Source organism: Toxorhynchites rutilus, chromosome 3 (genome assembly GCF_029784135.1).
Source record: "Toxorhynchites rutilus septentrionalis strain SRP chromosome 3, ASM2978413v1, whole genome shotgun sequence".
Classification (NCBI taxonomy): Eukaryota; Metazoa; Arthropoda; class Insecta; order Diptera; family Culicidae; genus Toxorhynchites; species Toxorhynchites rutilus.
The window spans coordinates 262201916-262226086 of NC_073746.1; the positions used below are offsets into that span (position 1 = coordinate 262201916).

At 36.7% G+C, this 24171-nt stretch overlaps 1 protein-coding gene across 23 annotated transcripts in view; it reads right to left on the reverse strand.

Annotated features, from left to right (window-relative positions):
* Window positions 1-24171, reverse strand: part of LOC129776386 (voltage-dependent calcium channel type A subunit alpha-1-like) — a 266278-nt gene that overhangs the window by 114179 nt on the left and 127928 nt on the right. Inside the window, exon 1 of one of the 23 annotated variants that reach the window (XM_055782005.1) lies at window positions 18536-19446. The exons of the other annotated variants lie outside the window; for them this stretch is intronic. The gene's annotated coding sequence lies outside the window, so the exon portion shown is untranslated. Of the gene's footprint in view, window positions 1-18535; window positions 19447-24171 lie in introns of those variants that run through there. 23 annotated transcript variants of the gene reach the window in all.

Sequence of the window (24171 nt, forward strand, 5' to 3'; positions counted from 1 at the left end):
ATCTCAACTGGAGGGATAGGACAAATTTACCAGTGTATGAAAGCCGTTGCATGCTGATTGACTTGCCAACATTAGCAAGCAGACGAGCAACGATTACTTGTCTTTGATGTCCTGACAGATGACATCGACTGTGCAGACCTTTTACACAGACCTTCAACACACCTATTCGGGTAATTCGGCAATCATATTTTTTCCGCCGACCGAATCACCGCACCACCTATGGTATGAATAATCCACTGGACGTCTGCTGCAACAAGTTCAACGAAGTATTATTTATGTTTGACTTGAATATACAAAAAAATGTGTTTAGGCTTAGACTTAGTATGTAATAACATCTGTACGGTTTTTATGTCGAAGATAAACAACAATAAATAAACTAAAGGTGTGGTCATGCCTTTCCTAACTCGATTTAAACATTGATCTGCAGGTCATCCAGAGACCATTCGGGTTATCCTAATGTGGCCAAAAGCTCTTGAAATGGTCACCAATGAACTAGTTTTGACAAACCAAGACGTTCGATATGTCGCATGATGGGATTCGGTTCTGGTCATTCGTGATGCTTTTTTGTAAAATAGTTATTTCTCACTTGTTTGAATAGTAATTACAAGTGTTTGATTACTCATTTAACTCATCAAGTATCGGTTTGAAGTGAATTAATATGTTTAGCGTCTATAAATATTGCTTTGATGTGTTGAAAATAAGTTTCTTTACCATAGTTAAAAATGGGAACGAAAATGCTTTTCAGATAAATGTTTATTTTCATGTAATTTAATAAGTGATTCGTTGAGAGCCATTGGCAAAAAGATGATTATTGAACATACCAGAATAAAAAAGTTTAAAATTAAATTACATAATACCTCTGAATATTCATGATTGTTTTCAGTAATATGTTTGATCAATTTCACCCCGGTGATCAATTTGCCCGGGATGACGATATCTATCTTTACTTTATAGGGGTGGTCAGGGTTGCTTGTCAGTAAAATAATTTTTTTTAAATCAAAACAAAAGCACTAAACTCTTTAAACCTTCATTTTTCGGGAAGCTTACACCTTGTCATTTGCAAGTTACAGATTAATTATTCTCTCTCTTTTTTTATCATCATTCGAAGATGCTTATCAAAAGCATCACAGCTGACACGCGCGATATCTTGAGACAAACTGCCTCAAATACTGATCAGAAGTGAATAATTTTGAGGTGTGGCCTTTTCAACATCTGATTTTACTAAGCCTGTATCCCCATACATAGTAATCCAAGAGATTGAGATCCCGAATCCTGTTGGAAGCAATAGTTGGCATATATGATTACTCTCGCAGTTTGGAACAACAAATGAAATATTCAAGAAATATTTGATGTAGTAAGCTGTGTTGCCACACGTACAAGTTTATCTGGAAAGGTACAGATTTTTTCAATTGTTTCATGCCCATTTCCTGTGTCCATGTACCACTTCAAGATAGTAAGCGGTTTTTATTATGAAAACTAAAAATAGTACATTTTTCATTATTAGAAAAAAAAGGTTGAAAAATCGAACATTTTTTCAGTGAGGAGGTGGTCACCTGTGGAGGTCACTCGCACATATCACGCTAGAAGAGATAGATTTACGCATGTTTTCTTGGCCAAATTTGTTTAAATCATTATTGAAATAGTAGGTCCATGTATAAAATGAGCTAGGCCTATTTACCTAGAATCGTTATTTAAATTTTCTCATACGTACAAAAACGTAGTAGGAAACACATAACGATTTTCAAATTGAGGCTTGATTTTGGTTGGGGTGGCATATTTTTCCTGGGTCAAAACCACAAAAGGGACCCCTTTAGGAGCAGAAGGTGATAAGGTATATCAGCTTTTGAAAACAGAACATTATCAGTAGTAATCCTTCGCTGACCAATTTGCCCCCCAAACAACGAAATGCGAAATATGCGAAATAATCGCTGAAATTGAACAAAATATCTGTTCACCTCCTCTAGAATATGTGAATAGTCGTCCAGACTGTGGATTTGTCGCAAATGTCAGGTCAAATAAACCAAATTTCACTAGAAATTCGAGAGCTCCACTGTACTACAGGGTGACTCAAAAGTCATGAAATTCTTCAAACATAAGATGACTATCAATACGGTGTCAATAGTCAATAGTTACTTTACCCCACGTGACCACATTACCCCCACTACCCCTATCTTTGGGAGCTGGGACCGACACTGATATTGTGTAAACGCTCTCGATGCGGGTTGAATGGTAAGCACAGCAAGAAAAAATCGAGGCTCAACGTGTTAAGGAGCCTGAAACAAAAAAAAAACCGCAAGCCCCTCCTCCCGTCGTTCATTTGTACCTTTAGCAATCATATACAAATCTCCCATGGCACCACTGGCCTAATGTATCTCCGTTACCGGACGGCGGAAATTAGGAGGAAATATGCACGAAACTATCACCAACAGCAGCCTTCGGAGCAATTGCATCTGTTTTTGCTGTCACTGCAGTGCAATTAAAACAGTTGCTCAACGCTGACAACAATAAAGTGGAAGGCTTTCTACACGTCTTGCTCCTCTCATAATTCATTCGGAATATTGGAAGTGGAAGTGGAAGTGGAAAACGGAAATAGGAACGGACGTGGGCAGCTGTTCGATTTGGATAATTTAGGTCAATTATCACCTATTACCGGTGTTGTGTGTGTTCTGTTATTTACACTTGGGAGTGTTCGGAGTGTTATTTACACAAATTGGGTTCGCTTAAGTTCGCAATAGGCTAATATTCTATAATTCATAAAATGCTTGGTGGAATTATTTTATTTTCACAGCAATTGCTAATTTGTAAATGGCAAAACATTTTTTTTACGAATTTCCCAGTGTTTTTATTTTAACATACAATTAGTAGATAATTTTTTTCTCCTGTTGGGTGTGAACCACTGAGTTTATTTTTTTGAACTATTATAGTATGCCCTATTTTTTCTACTACGCTTCAAGCTTATCTACTGATAATTGACGAATGAGTAGACCGAAAGATAGAGGGCCTGATCACGAACGTCACTTCACGGTGAAAACGAAATGATTCGTATGCAATTTGTATGCACTTCTTTTCGTTTTCACCGTGAAGTGACGTTCGTGATCAGGCCCAGAGCGAGCTTTCAGAGCTCCGCGATTGCAGAGCAAATGATCCGAGGTTTCGCATATGGCATTACAAAAGCGACAAATACGAAACCTAAGTTTCGAAAATGGTAATTGAAGTAGGCTCATGGGGACTCTATCTGAATTTCATAACATGTGATTTGTTAGTCTAGAAATGAACAGTAAGTCAGATAGTAAAGCTGACAGGCCTCACTAAAATCTTTCTAATTGAGCATTTTTGGAAAATCAACGAGTTCATAAGGAGGTAAGAACCGAAAGAAACGATGACGAGAAATGGTGTTTTAAACGTGAGCCTCAAACCGATTGTCAAAGTGTTGTTTGAAACTGAATTTTCGACCGCAGTCCAGAACATATCAAACAAAATGAAGCAAAAGTTGAAGTCATACTTATTTCTTAGTATGGCAATACATATTGGGCTTGTATACCGGATGTAAGAATTTTGCTATTCATGTCTGGGCACAATTTGAAGCCAAACAAAAACTTTAAATCAATTGAATTTCCAGAACGAAAATGCTGAACACTCACGCACTTTAAAAATATGTTACATTATAATATATCGTGATTGGACTAATTGAAAGTCATGACTATTGTCAATCGGAGGTTACGTTGTATAACCTGGTTGAATGAGACAAACATAAAGTAATTTTCAATCGTTCTTGACTGCCTGAATAAGCTGTTGTTGGTGAATATAAAAACTTCCAATCGAGCCATATGGTTTGTGTAAGTTTTTATTTATTGCCGCAATAAAAATTCCATCCGCCTTAGTGAAGAGAGACTATTCGTGCTACTCCATAATAGCGTGACGCCTGGCGTCATGGAATTGATAAAGTTAGTAGTGTAGCATGAGGCGCCAAAATAGTTATTCATACAAATAGATTGCCGCCATTAAAAGTGTACTCTGACGGTTATATTATAATTATTGTGCTGAGATTTATATGTCGTGTTGAGAATTGCTGTTCTTATTTATCGTTTCAATATATTCGAGCGCCAGGTGACGATCGAAAAAATAAAAGGAAAACATTTGTTCGCTTTCGCTAAACACAACATTCATTTCAACGATTTGTTTTCTTATTGACAATAGTTTTAATGACCAATTAAGCAAGAGATAACCATTCTAGATAATGTTTGAATAAACAGTAATCATAGGTATATAGTCAGAAAGCTTTATTTAAAATGTTTCGAATCAAAGTAATTAACATGTCGTGCAATTGCTTGGCGCATTTGCCAGGGTTACCACCAACACGTACAAAAGTATAAGTGCTTCATCAATATCACCATAACAAAACAGTGGAAAGCGTTGGATGAGAGCCATCCATATACAAAGTCGCCCACTCACTTAAAAAGTGCTCTGTCATGTGCCGAATCGTGACCACAACCCATCACGGCTGGATATTAGTTTTTCAAGCACTTAATGCGTGCTAACTTACAATAGTCAACGGCTCTCTAGTCCGGATATCGCACTATCCTGTTTTCTACCCACTCGGAAGAGGGTGGAAATGCAATCCATCACGAGAGAGTCTGGCGAATGACATTTTCAACCTCCCATTTCCGATCGGATAAAACCGCCGCGAGGCTGAATCCGTCCGTTTCCGGCTGCAATCGTCTAGCTGTCAAGAGCGTTGTGTGTCGATATTTGCTTCTGAAGTGCGGTAGTAATCGTGCTTTCCGATTGACTTGGTTGATGGCACGAGTTTCCCTATAGTCAACTACTGTATCAACTTGAAAGTTCACATCGAACATAAGCTGCTATTTTTAGGACGAGTTAATAACCTTGTCGGAGTAAGCACTATATGAAATCCTTCGTTACGTCCCCTGAACTTGAAAGAGCAACGATTATTCAACACGAGCGAAAATGTTTGATTCAAGATACGCGTGGGTAGTGTACACGCGATTATGATTAGTAATTGGCGTGTAAAGGAGACATTCGCAGTGCTTGATTCGCGAACTTTGAAACAGCTGAATTATTGTAAATTTTATTGTCCACTAGTTTTAGCAATAAATATAAATTACAATAATTAAATAAATGGATCGCTATTTTCCACTTTAATACCCATTTCAGGTGTGTTATTCTGTATCGGTATCTCAACTAAAAATTTAATTAACACTATATATTTGAGAGCTAAAACTGGTGGAGACAAGAAAAAGTTTCGAATGATTTTGGAGTTCCTACTAGCATTTTGGAGAACATTGGAAAACAAAATTTGAAGGTTATATTAGAGTTTTCAGCTATGCATTTCAACACATATTTTGATAAATCTACAGGACGCGCGCGACATTTTTACACCGGATTTCCAACAACGATATCTCACTAGCGCCTCCTAGCTGTAATTTTCGTTCAGAATTTAAAAATATATATTTTTGAGAATAATGAATTTAAATCTTTAAAATATTTTTTTCAGTGTAATTTTTATATTTTTTTGTATATTTTATACAAGAATAAATTATTTCCCATATTTTATTCTGTGACAAAAATGTTGTAGGTTTTAAAGTTTTTAAGTTTTTTTTTGCGAAAAAAGTTTAAGAAACTTAAAATTAAAAAAAAATCCAACTCAAAAACTATGAATACAACAGAATTCTGGTCAGATAATGAAATATAGGAAATTGTTCAAGGTTTTATAAAAGGAGTTCGGCTCCTTTAAACTTATGTAACAGAGCCTGTAGAAATAAACGATTTAAATAAAAAAAGGTTTTAGAAAAATTGGCAAACAAGTTTTTAAAAAATATATTTTGAAAATTTGAATTCGTTTTTTTCAAAAGCATTTTTTTAAATTCTGAACGAAAATTATATGAACAGTCCATACAACTTGGTCTGTGCCTAGGGGCACAGACGTAAGTTTGACGTAGGACTGTGATTGTTCGGAACAATTGTTATTTTAATGTAATGTAATTTTTAAGGCAGGGTTTTTTGCACCACTTTCACACTTGCGCTTATTGCGATAATAAATCCGATTGTAAATAGCAGTTAAATGTTGCGACATTTCGACTAGTTTGATCCGAACAAAGAACAAAATACTGACTAACTGAAAATGATTAATGAATATCAGTGTAACACATAACAGGATGGAATAGTAGACGAAGTATATATGGATCTTATTTTTTTTTTGGAGATTTCAAGCGCTAAAAACTCGAGAAAAAAAAAGAAAAATTGAGTTGAAATGGGAAGAAGAAGAAATCTAAACATTAGCTAAGTTGAGAAAACAGGAAGAACGAATGAAGCAGAAAGAAAAACTTGAAGAACTGAAAAAGACAAAAAAAATCCTAATTCAAGAATTAAGAAAGAGTATTAGGTACAAAAGGATAATGACAAAATAGATGTAACTGTGTTACAAAAATGAAGAGTCAAGATTCATGTTTTGATTCCTTAATTTTTTTTTAATTTTCAACAACTATTAACCTGAATTCAAATATATAATTATCATTGAAGCAATATTAGCCTCACGGTATTTTGAACCATAGAGCTACAAAGAAACATCAATAATCGATTGAAAACATAAAATAATATCGAATAAAAATATTTTTCAATTGAAGCGAATTCGAATCAAACTTCGGACACTATTTATGAAAACAAATCAAATTTCGGACAGAGTAAATTCGAATTTCGAACACTCAATTTTCATAACGTTTCTTGTCGTTTTAAGCTCAATCTATATTCCTGTACAATTAATAATGCGATAAAATCATCAAACATGCGAAAATAACAACAACTTGCCCTGTCTAAAAATGTACTGGAACCTTCCATGCACACACAAATGTCTTGCAATTGTCTGAAAACCATTGATGGCTTGTAAACTTGTAATAAATCTTTTACCACTTGTTTTTTTAAATCAACTTGAAATAATTTTCAACAGCCTCTTTTGTGATAATTGCAACCATTTACCCTTCCTCTGTTTTCCCTCGAAATGCCTGTCGTTAATTGATGTTTCTTTATGTTGTAGCTTCACGGTTTAAAATACCGTAAGGCTCATATTGCTTAAATGATAATTATATATTTGATTTCAAGTTATTTGTTGTTCAAAGTAATAAAATAATTCAAGATTATCCGTTTCAACTCAGTTTTCCTTTTTTTTTCCTCAAATTTTTGTCGCTTCGTCATTTCAATCAACTTCTTCGCAGGTTCGGCGTTTTATTCAACATATCCCAGGACTCGCTTGTGGCCACTGCAGGAGAAACGTGAGGCTTACTTTTACCGTAAGTTAATGAGTTGCCAGAATACACGGCAGGATCAACGTTTCTTCTGTCAGAAGTTTATCTAGTTGCACATTATCCACTAATTATCCAGAGTCGCTCATATCTATCTGCTGGTCTGTAGTTGAAAAACATGTGTATTATTTGTACAAGATTTCAAAATATTTTGGTGCATTATATGAATCTACACTTTGCATCCATAATAAGCCTGAAAACCAATCACCAATTTCAAGTGCCTGAAAAATGAATCGTAGGGAAAAAGTGCGATTCAAATTTCGGACTTTTTATTTTGTAATTTTTTGAAGAAAAATTTCATTATTCTAGATTATTTTAAATAATCAACTGTGAAACACTTACAAATCAACATCAGTAAACTGATAACCATGATAAGAACTCATGAAACACGAGAGAAATTTAAATGTTGATGAACGGTTAAATTCTACATGCTCATGCTAAGCGAACGTCAAACACAAACGATAATGAGTAGTGCTGTTAGATTTTTACCTACTATGTTATAGTTCAAATGTAATTCTCATTTAAAATGGTAGTGAAACCAAGGGGTTAACCAAGATATTATTACAAAGTGTCCGAAATATGAATTCAGAACGGTAGGTATCAAAGTAGAAAGCTTAGAAGCGTATTGAACTAATTTGTTAAAAATATCAACCAAAAAATACCTGTGCATAAAATTTAGATCTGTTTTCTACATCATATGCCTTAAGCGTCCGAAATATTATTCAGATCGGTATCATACCTTTCTTTTGATTCAATACTCCGCTTTTAGATCATATGCTGGTTGATGTTCGAATTAAGTTTAAGATTTGTCGCCGTCATTTGCGCATCTAAACGATACAAAACGAAATGATTCATTTCTATTGTGCAAAGTTGCACTTCCCGTCTTGATGATATCTACTCTCAAATAGTCTGGCACAGGTAATTTCAAAAAGAAAATACCACGAATATAATTTGAAATTTGTAACGATTCTGAGAGAGCAGAATCGGTGACGTGATTATTAGCACGTCACTTGCTTGGACTGTTGTATCCTGTTGCTAGGAACACAATCCACGAGGATAACGACAGTGCCACTGTTCTCGATCCTTTTCCTTATCCCTTTTATTCCCTAAATCAAACTTCACAGTCCTATCCCTACATCAGCCGTCATTTGTGAAATAGCACTCCTCGGCGAAAGCCCAAAACGACAGCCATGACGGGGCGAAGAGTCCTAATGGTGGATACGTGACGAGTGACTAGTTCTTCTGTATTGAGCCGTGAGCGAGTCAACACGTGAATCGACATCCTCATTTGATTTATTTGTCCAAATTTGCTTTCTCCATTGTAGTTCCGCGAGTGGAAGTGGTTTACTAAGTAGAGGCATCCGTTAATCGCCGCAGTCAAACGTGCCAACCGGAAGAGGTCGTGGGTGGACCGCGAGGATAACCACTACGGAGTCATCAAGTCCCTACAAGTAGAAGCAGCTTCCTTCAAGACGTATCCTGAACCGACGGAAGCAGTCGGTGGAGGTAAGCCTGAACCTGATTGTGACCTGCATCAGCGTCCTCACCGAGCGTGCGAGGAGCGATTAGGTGCAATCAGTTCCTGTATTTGACGGTTGAACGTTGTTTCACCGTGACATTCTCTCTTTTCGTTGCAGACCCGCCCTGCCCTCATAGATCTACCGACAACGCGAGCTGCTTTCGAATAAGAGAGATAGAACGAACAAAAGATATCCGCGCATGCTTTCGCATGTGACCAACTAGTTTATTAACACGTTCGTCGCCCAATGCGCTGTTTTTGAGTTTCTCGCGAGGTCCAAATTGCGGATGATTTATTAAATGAAGACCAAACATAGTTTGTAGACAACTTTTACATGATCCAGTGAAATTTCTTTCTATTTGAACACGAATTGACAACAATAGCACATGCCAAAGTCATATTGTACGGGTTACGCGCAAAAACTCCAGTACAAATCTTCTATACTTTAAATTGATAAAAAGTATAGTATATACATTATATTAATATGATTATGATTTTATTATTTTTCTACATATCCTATAGTTACATTTAGGTGCCTATGCTGTAAAATTCCTTTTGAAAATCCTATTAAATTTGAACGAGGAATGTGTCACCCATACCTGGGTGACGTGGCGACGAAAGGGTTAAATTAATTAGATTAGTTATTACTATTAGAATTAAAAAACATTGAATTCAAACACTTCTCATATCTGCCGAATAAATCTAAATTATTAGAAATCTACTTAATTGGGCAATACAAAAATTGCATGTTTACTGTTTCTGGCAGGGGTGTAGCATAGTCTAGTAGACTACACACTTCTCCAAAGTGATCCAAGTTGAACAAGTATGCTTGCAATTTTTCATTAAATAATACCATCAATCACTTACGGCAAATATTGTCGTTCGCCATCTTTCAATCAGACAGAGTTGCGTGTAACAATTTTTTGAAACCTTATAAAAAACAATAATTATTTGAATTGGTCGTATGATAATGCAAATCGTGGTACAAGGCTTAAACAAGGATCTTATCAAAATCAAACCTTTTTTCGGCTAATTTGGCATGAAATGACTCAAAAAATAATACAGCGTGGACACGATTACATACAGTTTCTGATTTCTTTTCACTGTATATAATCGAATTCTGTATATAATCGAGTCAAAAAAATTTGTTTTATTTGTTTTATTTTGCATGTATTTTTTGTTTTTTGAATATGAAAGAGGAATTTGATTTTTGATTCATTCCCTCAAAGCCAGAAAACACCTTTCTCACATAAAAAAATAAATTTATCCAGATTCTCTCAGAAGGTGATAGACGATCATATTTGATGAAAAAAATCCTTCTACGCATATGTTCGAATTTCAACAATAACAGAGTTATAGAACTTTTTTTAGTTTCGGACTCTGTTGCCTCAAACTGGCTCTACATTACAAAGTTCGCTACAGGAGACGATTCTGTTGCATTCATTTGAAAGATGAGAAAATTTAGTACAGGATATAGTAGTGGAACATCTAAATTAATGGATTTTTAATAACATTTGGAAGTGAAAAACATAAATGTTAATAATTTTTAATGTGTTATTATTAATTTCATCCGAAAAGTTTATATTAAACTGGATTGTTTTTATCAATTAAATTGAAGTTTTTTAATCGCTCGACAATTTGTTCTTTGACACTCAACTTCTATCGTTCTTAGTTTGGCTGCAATTTTGATATCAACAATTCCTGGTGAAAATTCAAGCAAAATCTTGTGGAGCCGATCTGGCGTAGTGGTAACATCCATACCTCTCACGCTGAAGATCACGAGTTCAATTCTCACTCCCAACATTCTTCCAAAATTGGAAGTAAAAAGTGACGAACCAGCCAAAAGTGTTAAAAGTCACTATAATACAGATATAAAAAAAAAAAAAAAAAAGCAAAATCTTCAAAAATCCCGATTTTTACCCCACTGTACATGTAATAGCCACTTAAATTACGCCTTAACGTTGGAAGGTTACATTTCTTCTTGAAATAAGTCATATTTGAAATATAAAAAAAAAGTTTTTTTCCAAACTGTATATAATCGAGTCCAAAATTGTATATAATCGTATCACATATAATCGAGTCCGACCTGTACTGTTATTTAATAAAAAAAACCTCTGTTCATTCAGACGGCATGTTTTATCCCAGACGAAAGAAAAAAAACCGTCCTCCGCTTCCGACCGAATGACGTCGCGTAAAAAGTAACGCACTGATGGCATTCAGCGTTTGATGCTAGCCAAGAAGGGTTGTCCGATTAAATAGAATTACACTTCCGTTGTATCTGAATTACACGCATGGAACAAAATTTTGGTTCAGTGAAGTGGAAGTTTTACTCGCAAAGTCATCGGAGCAGAAATCTGGACGTTTATTTTTTTCCCATTACCACGATGGTCGATAAAAAGGCAAATTATGTTTAACATATCAGATCTCTTCAACATATCATCCGCGGGTGTTATGTGCTGTCTATGCAAAGCTCACAAAAATCAATAATATGGGTTACTCAAAATGGGTTCAAACCCCAAACTCACTATTATTAATTTTACATGGATGTTACAGCGTCACTCCGTGCACTAATCACATTGCTATCGATTGTGTGAAGATATACAATGAAGCATGAGTAAACCCAACACAAACTGCGGCACTTCATGGCTACATTAATATCAATGAGACAATGTGACGCTCAAGATAAACGTGATTGCGGAAGTAAGTGCACAAGTAAAATGCATTATCTTTCGTTTAAAATGCAAAAGTTACCCCGATGGCGTAGAGGGAAGATGTATGTTTATGCTGGAAAGGGCAGCAATTGTGTCACTGTCAACTAACAGAGTGAAACGTAGTATGACAGGAAATGTTTTTGATGGTTCGCCTATCATAATTAAAGACTTTGAAACACAAAAAAAAAATTCTTTCTGCCAAAGATGATATCTTTTCTGCCAGCGCTGGATTTGGTATAATATTATCTCTTCTCTTCTCTATATATTATCTTCTCTATATATATAAAAATCTCGTGTCACGATGTTCGTTGTCGAACTCCTCCGAAACGGCTCGATCGATTTTAATGAAATTATACTCAAAAAACTTGGTAGGCATGAAGATAGGTCGTAAACTATATATGATACTGCTTGGATACCGATTACTGTATATATTCAATTCCGATTAGGGTGGTCCAATGGCAGAAAAAAAAAATCTATTTTCTTGTAGAGAAGAATACTAACAAATTTTTGGAAGATCATATTACCCAAAACTTGGAAAAACTAATCATAAGGAGCGGGAGAGAATACCATACTAACTGGTAGAAAACTTAGTAAATAACTCTGTTTAGTACTATTAAGTTGTACACAGCTGAATTTTTAGGTACAAAGAAAGAGAAAAAATTCAAGCGTAGAAAAGCGTAGAAAGAAACGATTTTATTTAACTCTCGTATGTTTATTTCTATCGAATGGCAAACTTTTTTGGCCGATTTAGCCGAATATCCCTTCTTTTGAAAGTTTGTAATACTTCAGATGGATTTTTTTTACAGAAAATTACTTTCTTCTTTCACGCAAAAACGTTAAAAAATATTCATGTTAATTTCCATGAGCTCATATTTTATTACATAACATATCAACAAATTGAGAAAGGCAGAAGTATTTTTTATGAATATTGAGTCATGATTTATGTCGAAACTACCTCACATCTCCATTAGATAACTTCAACTAGATTGGACCAATGGAGACGCATGTTAGTAATAAGGTAAAACCAAGACGGGTCTATGGTACTAGGTGAGGCCGTTTCGTCACTAAGTTGGTTAGGGGAGCGGTATATGAAAACAGTACGGAAGAAAGCAGAAGGGGAATTATTTGCTTGTAGCGTGAAAGAGACAGACTGATCACGAGCGAGCTTCGGCACTAGCGTATTGCGTTTTGTTTACAAACAAAGCACAGTAGACTTCCAAGATGGCTGAAGAGTGGTTTTAGCAAGTTGGCCCACCTTAGGATATACTTCTAGGCGCCTTGGGTAAAACAAGACCCAAAATTTTCAATAAATATCAATACCACAAAAACTCATCAATACACCATGCATCTTCATTAGTCGAATGTAACTGGAATAGTGTGGAGTCACATTATAGTTTTTGGACACAATACAGAGCCTCATATAAAAAAAAAATATTTAAAAACCAAAAAAATGTATAGAGAAGGGGGTCCATAGATCGTCCTTTAAAATTGGTCGGGAAGTACCTAAAAAATCAGCTTTGAGTTGAATAGTACGACTCTTTTACTATGTTTTATTCTAGTTGGTGTAGTATTATATTAAAATGGAATTCCGTAGAGGCGTCTTTTCAAAATTTGTTAGTATTCATTTCTACAAGATCACGAACCTACATAATCATGTTTCTGATCATTTATTTTTCTATAACTGAATTATATTGACTTAGTCAAAATAATTCATAAAAATAAAAATATTACCAGTATAGCAAAAACTCCTTCCAAGAGCAGTATAATATATTAAGGAATAAACACTCGATAAGGAAAAATTAATTTTCCCTTCTTCCTATGGAGCGCCCAACAAACAGTTCATTCTTTATAACACTGAGCACATTCTATTCAATGGTAAACCTCAGTACCTATCTGTCGAACAGCTACGAACCTACGAATATGGGTCGGAGTGTCAGTGGAATCAAACCTCTCGGGATTATCTTCTGTACTCACGAATGTATATACACATTGTGTAAATGGTATAACACAAATGAACGCATATTGTGGGCGAATTTTAGATTCGCTGAATGTTAATTACATTAGCTGACCGATCCCACCAGCAAAAGACTAGCAGCAGTTATATCATAAAACTGGTATTCCTCTGTCAGGATTTCAAAACTGAGTTGCTTTTTCACAAAAGTTGTATTCATATTTCATCGCTCCTCGTGTCGTATTGCATCCCCATTCGAGCAAAAAGCTACGTCTTGCGATAAATTTGTGTCATCCTGGGGGAGTACAATAATGTAGGGAGAAACTGGGTCACAACCATAAGCAGGGGTGCTTTGGAGTTTTTCAGTTCACTTCCGATGCTATTTCAAATGGACGGGAGATCAGAAAACAATACGGATGTACCGTTTTGGTGAGTTCTCTGTTGCAGTTGCTCTTTCGCTCAGCTGGAGGGAGCAAAATCTTTTTCAGGCTTATAATGATGAGGCGTACACTTGTGAACCTTTTCAGGTAGATACGTAAATATTGTTTGATGACATTGTGTATTTTATGATTTTGTAACTGTTATGTCAACCTAATCATTCAATAAATAAAAAGGGTGACAAGATCACAAGAAGTAAACTCGAACTGATTAGTTATTCAACAAAGGGCATTTACAGAAAGAGTATTTCCGTCAATGTCAAAACAAAACGTTGGGTATACCTTGATCAGATTGTACAAGACCTGAATCTCTTAAATCAGAATGGGGCAGTAGACACTTCGAAGCAGACTTACCTACCTGGCACGTTCACAGCTGGACAATGCACTGATTCCGGCAAAAATAGAAGGAGAAAAATGGCACTCCATGAGCCACGCTAATTAAAAATCGATAACCTCGGCTATTGTCCGCCAATATCAATGCTCGTGGATCTGACTACTTACAGCAAGGCCTAGCTGAATGTCAAGGCATCTCGGAATGCTGTCAGGGTTGTGGGCAAGAAAAAGAGACAAAAATGGAAAAATGGCTCCAAAGTCAATTGACAAGGAAATTGCCAGGAGAAAAAACCAATTGGAATATCTCTCCCCAACTTCGTTTTCAATATCCGGTTGGTTTGACCCCATTTCTGTCGGGCGGAAGGGGTATTTACAGCGAGCTGATTGTCTCTTCTAATTTCTCGATAATTTTTCATGATTCAGCACATCACCCGGCGAACGCCTGGAAGAGACAAATGGGGGGGTTCTGCCATAGAAAGAAAGTGGACAGAAGAGCCCCAAGGTTGGGAACGCTGGGAGGAAACGCTGCAGCGCAAACATAACCTAGAAATGGGATACCGCTGTAAGAGGCTCAGCAGTCCACTTCTCCGTTTAACAGTGTGCGAAAATGTGGTACGATGCAATATGGTCGAGATAATGCGAGAGGATGTACACTCGGGTTTCAAGAAAGAAAAAAAATCAGATCATTACTTATGAATCAGCTATATGGTTTTGATACTTTTGCTGTTGGAAAATAATTTTTCATGCTAATACAATGCTTTGCAAAAATAATATTCATGCAATGAGACGTCTTAACCCTCAAACTCTCCGAATTTTCGAAACGGTTGGTACTTGTTTCCCGCCCTTGCCCGGTTGATCCTTCATTGAAACTTCATTCACTGCCAGCAGTGTCAGTCGCTACATTGGCATCCAAAAATACATATTTACATAATATATCTCTATCCAACTATCAACTATCCAAATGTTCCAAAACTCAAATTAAATTCATCCGGAAAAAATCACGAAAATTTCTTATTTTCTGACCTTTCAGAGTAAGGTCCTCCTTTTAGTCAACAATTACTCTTTCCTCCCTCTTTCATCTCTTGAATGATACTAACGTTCCAAGAGGACCTTTTCCCGTCTCAGTGTCGGTATTACATTGGTTGACTAGCATTTTTTGTGGCGCGTCTATATAAGTGATATATTAAGGTGAAGAAATATCATGAGATTTATAGAAATCGCATCAATCGTTTACATAAGCACGAGATTTACATAATGCATATATCCTTTATGCAATTTTTTTTATAATTGAAAGCAAACTATGGAATTCACAAAAATCTACATAAACATTTGTGCCTGCTCGAAATTTCATCTCAATCGTGATAGGCCAGCGATTAAATCACCATAGAAACATTTATTTCCCCATAAAACCTCCATTCACCGAAATTGGTTCCATTTGCTTGATTAGTTCTTGAGTTATGCAGAAACTTATGCTTCATTTGTATGGTAGTCCCCCCTCCCCCTTAGAGAAGGGGGAGGAGTGTTGATTCACCATAGAAACCTCTACATGCCAAATTTGGCTCGATTTGTTGGATTAGCTCTCGTGTTATGCAGACATTTATGTTTCATTTATATGGCAGCTTGACGTAGGACTGTCATTGTTCAGAACAGTGATTTTTTTAAATGTAATTCTTTTCATTGTTCAGGTTCATTGTTCTGTTAGTTTAACTCTTTTGAAACTCCAAATAGTAGAGGAACTGGTACAAATTGGGCTGCCAAAACGTATGGAGTGCCGAAAACTTAATTGAAACGATATGCACTGTAAACTGAAGTTTCTGCATGCTTTTTCGTCAAAGTTGAGTTAATTTACGTAAGATAGTGTACTTCACTTCTATTTTGTATGAAAATGTCAAAAAATACACTTTTCAGTGATTTCAGGACGATTCTTTTAATTTGAAAAAATAAAAAAAGGGGTGCCAAATTTATACCCAGTCATCTCGGGTACTCGAATTTGAGTTCATTCACTTCTATGCTCAAAGCTCCGAACCAAATCAAGATTTTTGAAATCGGTTTGCGCGGAAATGTGCGCAATAGATCCCTTCATAAGCTGACGTAATATGGAGAAATTCCGAGCATTGGCCAAGAGCTAAGTCCAAAAAAACAAAATGGGGTACCGAATTTGTACCAGTTCCTCTAGCCCTAAAGAGAGTCGTTTGTTATATATACGCATAACCGTCAAACGGTTTGTAACGAATAAAAAAAAAGAAAATAAGCTTCTGACAGGAAGTTCAACTGTCTAACTGAAAATGATTATCTAATGAATATCAGTGTAACACATAAAAGGGTGGATGGTAGACAAAGTATATGTGGATCGGTAAACAAAAAAAAATATCGTCATTGATTACATTGAATATGAGGTTTATTGGGAAGAAACAAAAAACAAGTTGAAAACACTTACGATATCGTGATATTTTGAGGTAAAATACACATGAAATCATAAAGTAGCTTGGTTTTCAATGGATAACTATGGTGTTGTGATTTCTTTGCATTGTCTTATTCTTATTATTAGTCTTATTCTAAGGAATCGGAAGCAATAGCTTTTCCGGTGAATCAATGTTCGTTCATAGGCTATCACAATCAAGTCGTATTGGAAAAAAATCTGTGTAAATTATTCTGTAGATATAGTAACCCTCTTCTTACGTTACGTCCCTTGGTTTATGTTTCTAAAACATGTTAAGGAAACTGATGGACTATAAAAAAATACAATTGATGAGCAATCGACAGCAAGCAAACCAGTGGTTCAGCAATAAAAAAGTGGAGAAGGGTAGAGTTTAGAAAAAAAAACAAAAATCTAATTGTGTTCTGATTCATTCATATTCTTATCAACAAACTTGTAACAAACCGAATGATAAGGTGATGTTCTCTCATACCTAAAGTCTCGGTTGCTATACTATCCTGTCGACAATTGAAATAATTTCATAATACAGGTCGGACTCGAATATATATAGTCGACCATTTTTTCAACAATTATTTTCAAATCCTATACATAATCGAATCTCAAGAAAACAATTTTTTCATTAATGTATGAATGTCAAACATTAATAGAAAAATTGCTTTTTTTGTGATTCGATTATGTATTGCATTCGAAAGTTAACGTTAAAAGTGAAATTGCGATTATATATAATCGAGTCCGACCTGTATTATGAAATAACATTGAAACACAGTGTTGCCGTGTATTTTCATCTGAGTCAATCGATTGCGGAAATAATGAATGGATTCAGTATCGAAAACAACAAACACACTCGGGCCCGTTAGTATGACTAAGATCGCTCCCGCTGAATGATCATTGTTCTACCATCCAGTGTTAATCGAATTGGGATAGCAAAACGGAAGGAATAGAAAACACTAAACAAGTGCAGGCCGTCAACCTTCTTTTGGGTAAGCTTTTATGCAAGTTCCCATTCACGGTTTTCAACTAGCAAAACTTTGCCAGAGCGTCAGTTTGCTGTATTCATTGATTATGATTTAAAGAATGATTATGATAATGATTTCAGCAAATCAGGTCAAAAAGAGCGCTAATCTGTAAATCAGGAAACGTATTAAAAATGCGCGATAATCCTAAAAAATGCGAAGCGTTGGTATCACTGCTCACTCACTACCGATTGACGTGCTGAATCAACCTCCATCACGTAAATATAAGCCACATCTCGAGATGCACTCGGTGGATAAAAAGCTATTCCGCAATGATCACCAATACCGTGATAATTTATTTAGCGCCTTTGTCGAAGGATGAACGTTTCGTTATCAGCATGGTTTGCAACTTTGAAAACTGCCAAATTAGTGTGTGTGTAATGACAAAATGATACGACGGAAAACCTCTCCACTTTCTTTCCCCATGTTTTCCGTATGACTAGTCACGCAGGATAGCTTTTCCGATCCTTGTGTATTGTGTTTCCAGCCACATGGGAATACATTTTGGCTGAGCTCCCTGGCACCGTATGCAATAGATGCGGGGTTGATTCGAGCGACACATGCCATGGTGTGCCAAAGGCCATAACATGATGATAATAAATAGAATGTATACATTGATTTTTCCACTCGATACTTGTAAGCTTCTCGTATAGAGTTTACGCTTTTAGGTCAGGTTTTTTTGTGATGTGATGATGATATATATTCGCGTGAATAGACTAGATATCCAATAACTTAACTTTCGACGGCTATTCATCAGTTAGAACAAATCATTATAGATGGACTTGACATATAGATTAGTAAGATATATTTAAACCAACCGTCAGAATATCCAAATCTGCACCTCTGTATGAAGACCACTCGGCCATATTGGTTACACCAAACCTATTGCACTCATTTGTCCGGCACTTGTATTCCGCACAATAACAGCAACCAATTCCACAATGTACACGTATAAAAGTACTGCGAGATAAAATTGGGACTACTCAGGGTACCTTTCACGAACCCTCGAGTAAGTAACAAATTTCTTCACGTCAAGCACCCGCAGAAACGCTTTTCTTCTTGACACTACAAATGAAAATTACACGATCTCGCAATGCTCACGAATTTGCCATCAGAGGCGCACCGATCGCTCGCAGCTTTCACAAACACTGTCGCAGAGCTTTTTTTTATAGATCACTGCAAATTTTCCACCTCCGTGAACTCGTAATATTTGAACCTTCCTTCGTTCGCTATCCAACATACATGCATACACACTGACACGATTGCAATTTTTTTCGGATTTATTTCCTCATTAACTCCGAAACTTCAACATTTTCACCTACCCAGCATTATAAAACATCTTTTCTCTCCCACATATTTTTCAACCCGATTTCAAACAATTTTCTTTCCAGCCAGCTTTTCCTAACTCCTTATTCTCGTATCACCAAAATCGACAATTTGAACTGTGCTTTCCTCCTCGCACTTGGAAAATATCCCAATCAGGGTGAAATCAAATTAATCTAATTAGATTCGAACGAATTTCACAGCTTCCCATTTTCCCAATTTTCCGACTGTATTCAACTTTACTTCTGTCAAAACAGTGCGATTACTCTTTCAGTTGGCCAAATAACACTGCACGGGGTAAGGATTTTCACAATTGTCCTCCCTGCTGACACAATTTTAGGTTGTTACACACCCAAAAAAAACGGGCAAGACTAGAACTGGCAAGGCGTATGTCCGAATCAGAGCAAAGATCGACAGCGAATGTCGCCTGAACGGAAATTTTCAATTTCCCAAACTTTTGGGTATGGCTCTACCACCAGTGCAAAGCTTGTATCGATAGGGAAAGTTTATTCCTGAAATGTGTTGTTGTGAAAATGAGGGGAAAATGAACTGCCTTCGCTCGAGTGTGCGAGATATAAGTGTGTGAGCTGTCGGCAGGATTTCGAAACGACCGGTATGTAAACATTGGAAAGCCGAGCAAATGACGCTTTTTGGCGCCGTGAACACGAGGTGGCGATACGCACAGAGCGGCCGTATTTTGAGGGGTGGCTTCGCGCGTGGGAGAATGCGACAGTAAAATGTGTCAATAGAGCAGTCAGCAGAGTAGCTTTCCACCAATGTTGTGCATGTACAAGCGTGAAACCATCCAAACAGGTGTCAAGCGAGTGGACCTGCTCTTCTTGTGAATGGTGAATGGGAAGTATGCAAACGTGATTTCATAATAGCATTATATCGTGTTAATACTATGTACATGGGAATCATATTTTTAGCTCACGGACACCTACGGAAAGCATTGGTGATGCACTTTTTTGTTTTGTTTTGCTTAGATGACCTTTGGTAGACGTATATATAACTTCTGAGTGAATTTGTTAAGATGGTTATTTGTAAGAAACAAAACTATAAATCCTATGATAAGGACTATTAACACGTTGAGCCCCGTGTCGGACCCACGGGACTGACATTGAGCTTTTCGTTAGAAAAACGTCACGATTACCGACACTGACAATTACAAAATAAGGAAACAAAGAAGAATATAGTTTGTATATTTCTCGTTATGTGACTACTTAGTAATGGAAATTCTGACTATTTTCTTTCACAAAAAAATACATTTGGGAGCGGGGACCGACACTAGTATTGCACAAATGCTCTTGATGCGGACTGAATGGAAAGCACGGTAGGAACAAACCGGGACTCAAAGTCTTAAAGGACTGAAACGTATCAATATTTATATCAAAATAAATCATGATTTATAATGTATCCATTCTACACATTTATTCATTGGTCGCAAAATTAGTGTAATTGTTTAAATAACACATCGGAGTTATCACGGTATCATAGGCATAAACGATTCACGAGTCGTTGAAACACAAATAATATGCCAGATACCTTGCTCAGAAAAATTATATTCAAAGAAAAAGATATAATTGAGTGATAAAACCCCAGAATATATTTTTTCTTAAACTTCATTCAGTCCTTCATAATAGTCCTTTAATTCAGCCACCTCATTGATGGTCGGTCTGCCAGACCTATACGCGAGTATAGGAAGGTTAAAAAAAATTATAAGGTGCGCAACTAAGTGCTCGCTATTTTTTAATGTTGCCCTACAAATGAAACACACATTTCTACATTTCTCGAGAATTAAGCAAGCAAATGAAACCAAATTTGGCATATGAAGGTTTTAGGGTGCTATAAATGTTTCTATGTTGGTTAGACTCTACACCCCCCTCTCTAAGGGGGGACTGCCATACAAATGAAACACAAATTTCTGCATTACTCGAGAATTATTCAAGCAAATGAAACCAAATTAGGCATAGTGAGGTTTTAGAGTGCAATAAATGTTTCTATGGTAGTTAGACTCTCAACCCCCCTCTCCAAGCAATTGAAACCAAATTTAGCATGTAAAGGTATTAGGGTGCAATAAATGTTTTTATGGTGGTCAGTCCTGTTAGTCCATTTGATGTTTGCGCTAGCGAAATTGATCTTTGTTCGGAATTGGAACTATTAAAGAACTTTTGGCATTTTCTTTTTATTCATACTTCGAGCCCAAGCCCGTATGCTCGCACCTTCCTCTTTACCCCGTCCATAAGGTTCTGTACAACGCCAGGTTGTAGTTTTTTTTTGAACAGAAATCCATTTTCTCTTGAAGTACGCCTCCGATTTGACAACTTTTGGGTTCTTCCAGAGGGCGTGCTTCATAATCGCCCAATATTTCTCTATTGGGCAAAGCTCCGGCGCGTTGGGCGGGTTCATTTCCTTTGGCACGAAGGTGACCCCGTTGGCTTCGTACCACTCCAACACGTCCTTTGAATAGTGACACGAAGCGAGATCCGGCCAGAAGATGGTCGGGCCCTCGTGCTGCTTCAATAGTGGTAGTAAGCGCTTCTGTAGGCACTCCTTAAGGTAAACCTGCCCGTTTACCGTGCCGGTCATCACGAAGGGAGCGCTCCGCTTTCCGCAAGATCAGATCGCTTGCCACACCATGTACTTTTTGGCAAACTTGGATAGTTTCTGCTTGCGAATCTCCTCCGGAACGCTGAATTTGTCCTCTGCGGAGAAGAACAACAGGCCCGGCAGCTGACGAAAGTCCGCTTTGACGTAGGTTTCATCGTCCATTACCAGGCAATGCGGCTTTGTCAGCATTTCGGTGTACAGCTTCCGGGCTCGCGTCTTCCCCACAATGTTTTGCCTTTCGTCGCGGTTAGGAGCCTTCTGAACCTTGTATGTACGCAGGCCCTCCCGCTGCTTGGTCCGCTGGACGAATGACCCTGACAAATTCAGCTTATTGGCGACATCCCGGACCAAACTTCTCGGATCACGTCTAAACTGCTTAACTACGCGCTTGTGATCTTTTTCACTGACGGAGCATCCATTTTTGCCGTTCTTCACCTTCCGGTCGATGGTTAGGTTCTCGAAGTATCGTTTTAGTACTCTGCTGACCGTGGATTGGACGATTCCCAGCATCTTACCGATGTCCCGATGTGACAACTCCGGATTCTCGAAATGAGTGCGCAGGATTAATTCACGACGCTCTTTTTCGTTCGACGACATTTTTCCAAATTTACGAAAAATTGACAGTGAAGCATGGCGAATGTGATCTATACACTCTTATCTGATTATAAGCGAAAGCTGAAGATATAATTCCTAAAAATTAAAATTCTACAGCGTTTTTTCCGTGATGCAATTTGATGTGACACACCCTTTATACAAAAAAAAGGATCGTCGGATGTGTTGATATGAGCAGAACTCGAGGAAGGAATTGTCCGATTTAGGGCTGTCTTTATTTTATCATATTTTCTGTATAAAACATTTAATCCATGTAACGGAGAAAGAATACACTTCACGGTGAAAACGAAATAAACGGCACGTCACTGAACTACGTTTTACGACTTAGTGATGTGTCGAAGATAATAATGAGTTTTCAGGCAGAATGAGCACTTTTCAAATAAAAATCATTAATTATAATAAACATCTTCGTATCAAACTGGTGTTTAATGTGAATGGCAAACTTTGTTTTCTTCATGTGGTATAATAATCTCATACAAAAATGTAATCTGAAGATAATTTGATATTATAATGATAAGTTTTAGTGGGAAACTAATTTCATATCCAGATGTCGACACCGTACCGTGGTCATCGCGGATACATTTCATTTTGTTTCTACCGTGAAGTGTATTCGAGAATCAGGCCCGTTATTTGCAAATGGTTGAAAAATCTTGAACGAGAATTGTGTCTGAAAATAATCTGATATTATAACGATGACTTTTGTTAGAAATACTAAGAATTTTATAGTAAAAGGTAAATTCAACGGGGTCGAATAGAAGATCAATCAATGAAGAGTTCTGCGATAGGACCCATGAACTTGCTCATAGTAAGAAAACGTGAATGTTTGAAGGTATTGATAACAAAAAAACAAATTTTGGGCGGGACGAAGTTTTCCGGGTCAGCTAGTTTTTATATAATAATGATGGTCCACCCTAATTCCTCTACAAAGGTTTGAGTCGGATGAGTTATCTTTAAGATAATTAGTTATAAGAATTTATTTTTGTATTATGAATCTGAACCTGAAAACAAGATAAAATAAAAATAAATACCTATGTCTGCAGCAGCCGTGACTTTGGGAATGTTATCATACTCTAGGGATAACATTCCCACTGAAACTCGCAATCAGATTTGACTCAACTCAGAAAAAAAATTCGTTATAGCCATTTATTTTACAAATGAATTTACGAGTATTCCGATTGGACTATCCCCAGCTACATTCCAGTTTTCACATCAAATCTCTCGAAATGATGTTAGCTTATTTCAAAACTGATATGCCCTTCATAACATGGGATATAGGGGAAAAGGGGGGAATTTGGACCACCTAAGCAAATTGCCTAATATATCCAAACCAATGCGGTCTAAATAAAAAATGTCACATTGTATACTAAGCTACACTTGTTTTCTCTCAATCAATAATGTTTAATTATTATATCAAGTTTTGAACTACCAAATATATCATAAAATAAAAGAGATGATTTTTGGACATTAAAATTTAAAGCGTGGGGTGTGGGGTGATTTGGTCCAGTGTGTGTTTCATCGAAAAAAACATACTTATGTGTATGTAAAGTATTTTTGAATAATTTTACAATCAGTAACAGTGTTCTGGGATCTATACCAGGTGTCTTTGCCATATTCCAGATCAGAAAAATTGAATTGAGACCATCTCGAATTCTGCATGGAGTTTTTCACTGTTGTTCGAGCATTTTCAAACACTTTCGATGCTTGGTCAAAGAAAATCCGTTCTTGATGGCCTGCGTTGCTCTTTCAAGCTCCTCCTTCTTCCAACGTTGTCTGCCCATCCTCTTTTTGTAATTCAGCGGCATCTGGAATCAATTAGACCAAAGAAAAACCTCACATCTGTAGGACCAATTCCAAATGTTTCTACGAGTATTCCGTTAGGGCTATCCCCAACTTCACTCCACTTCAATTT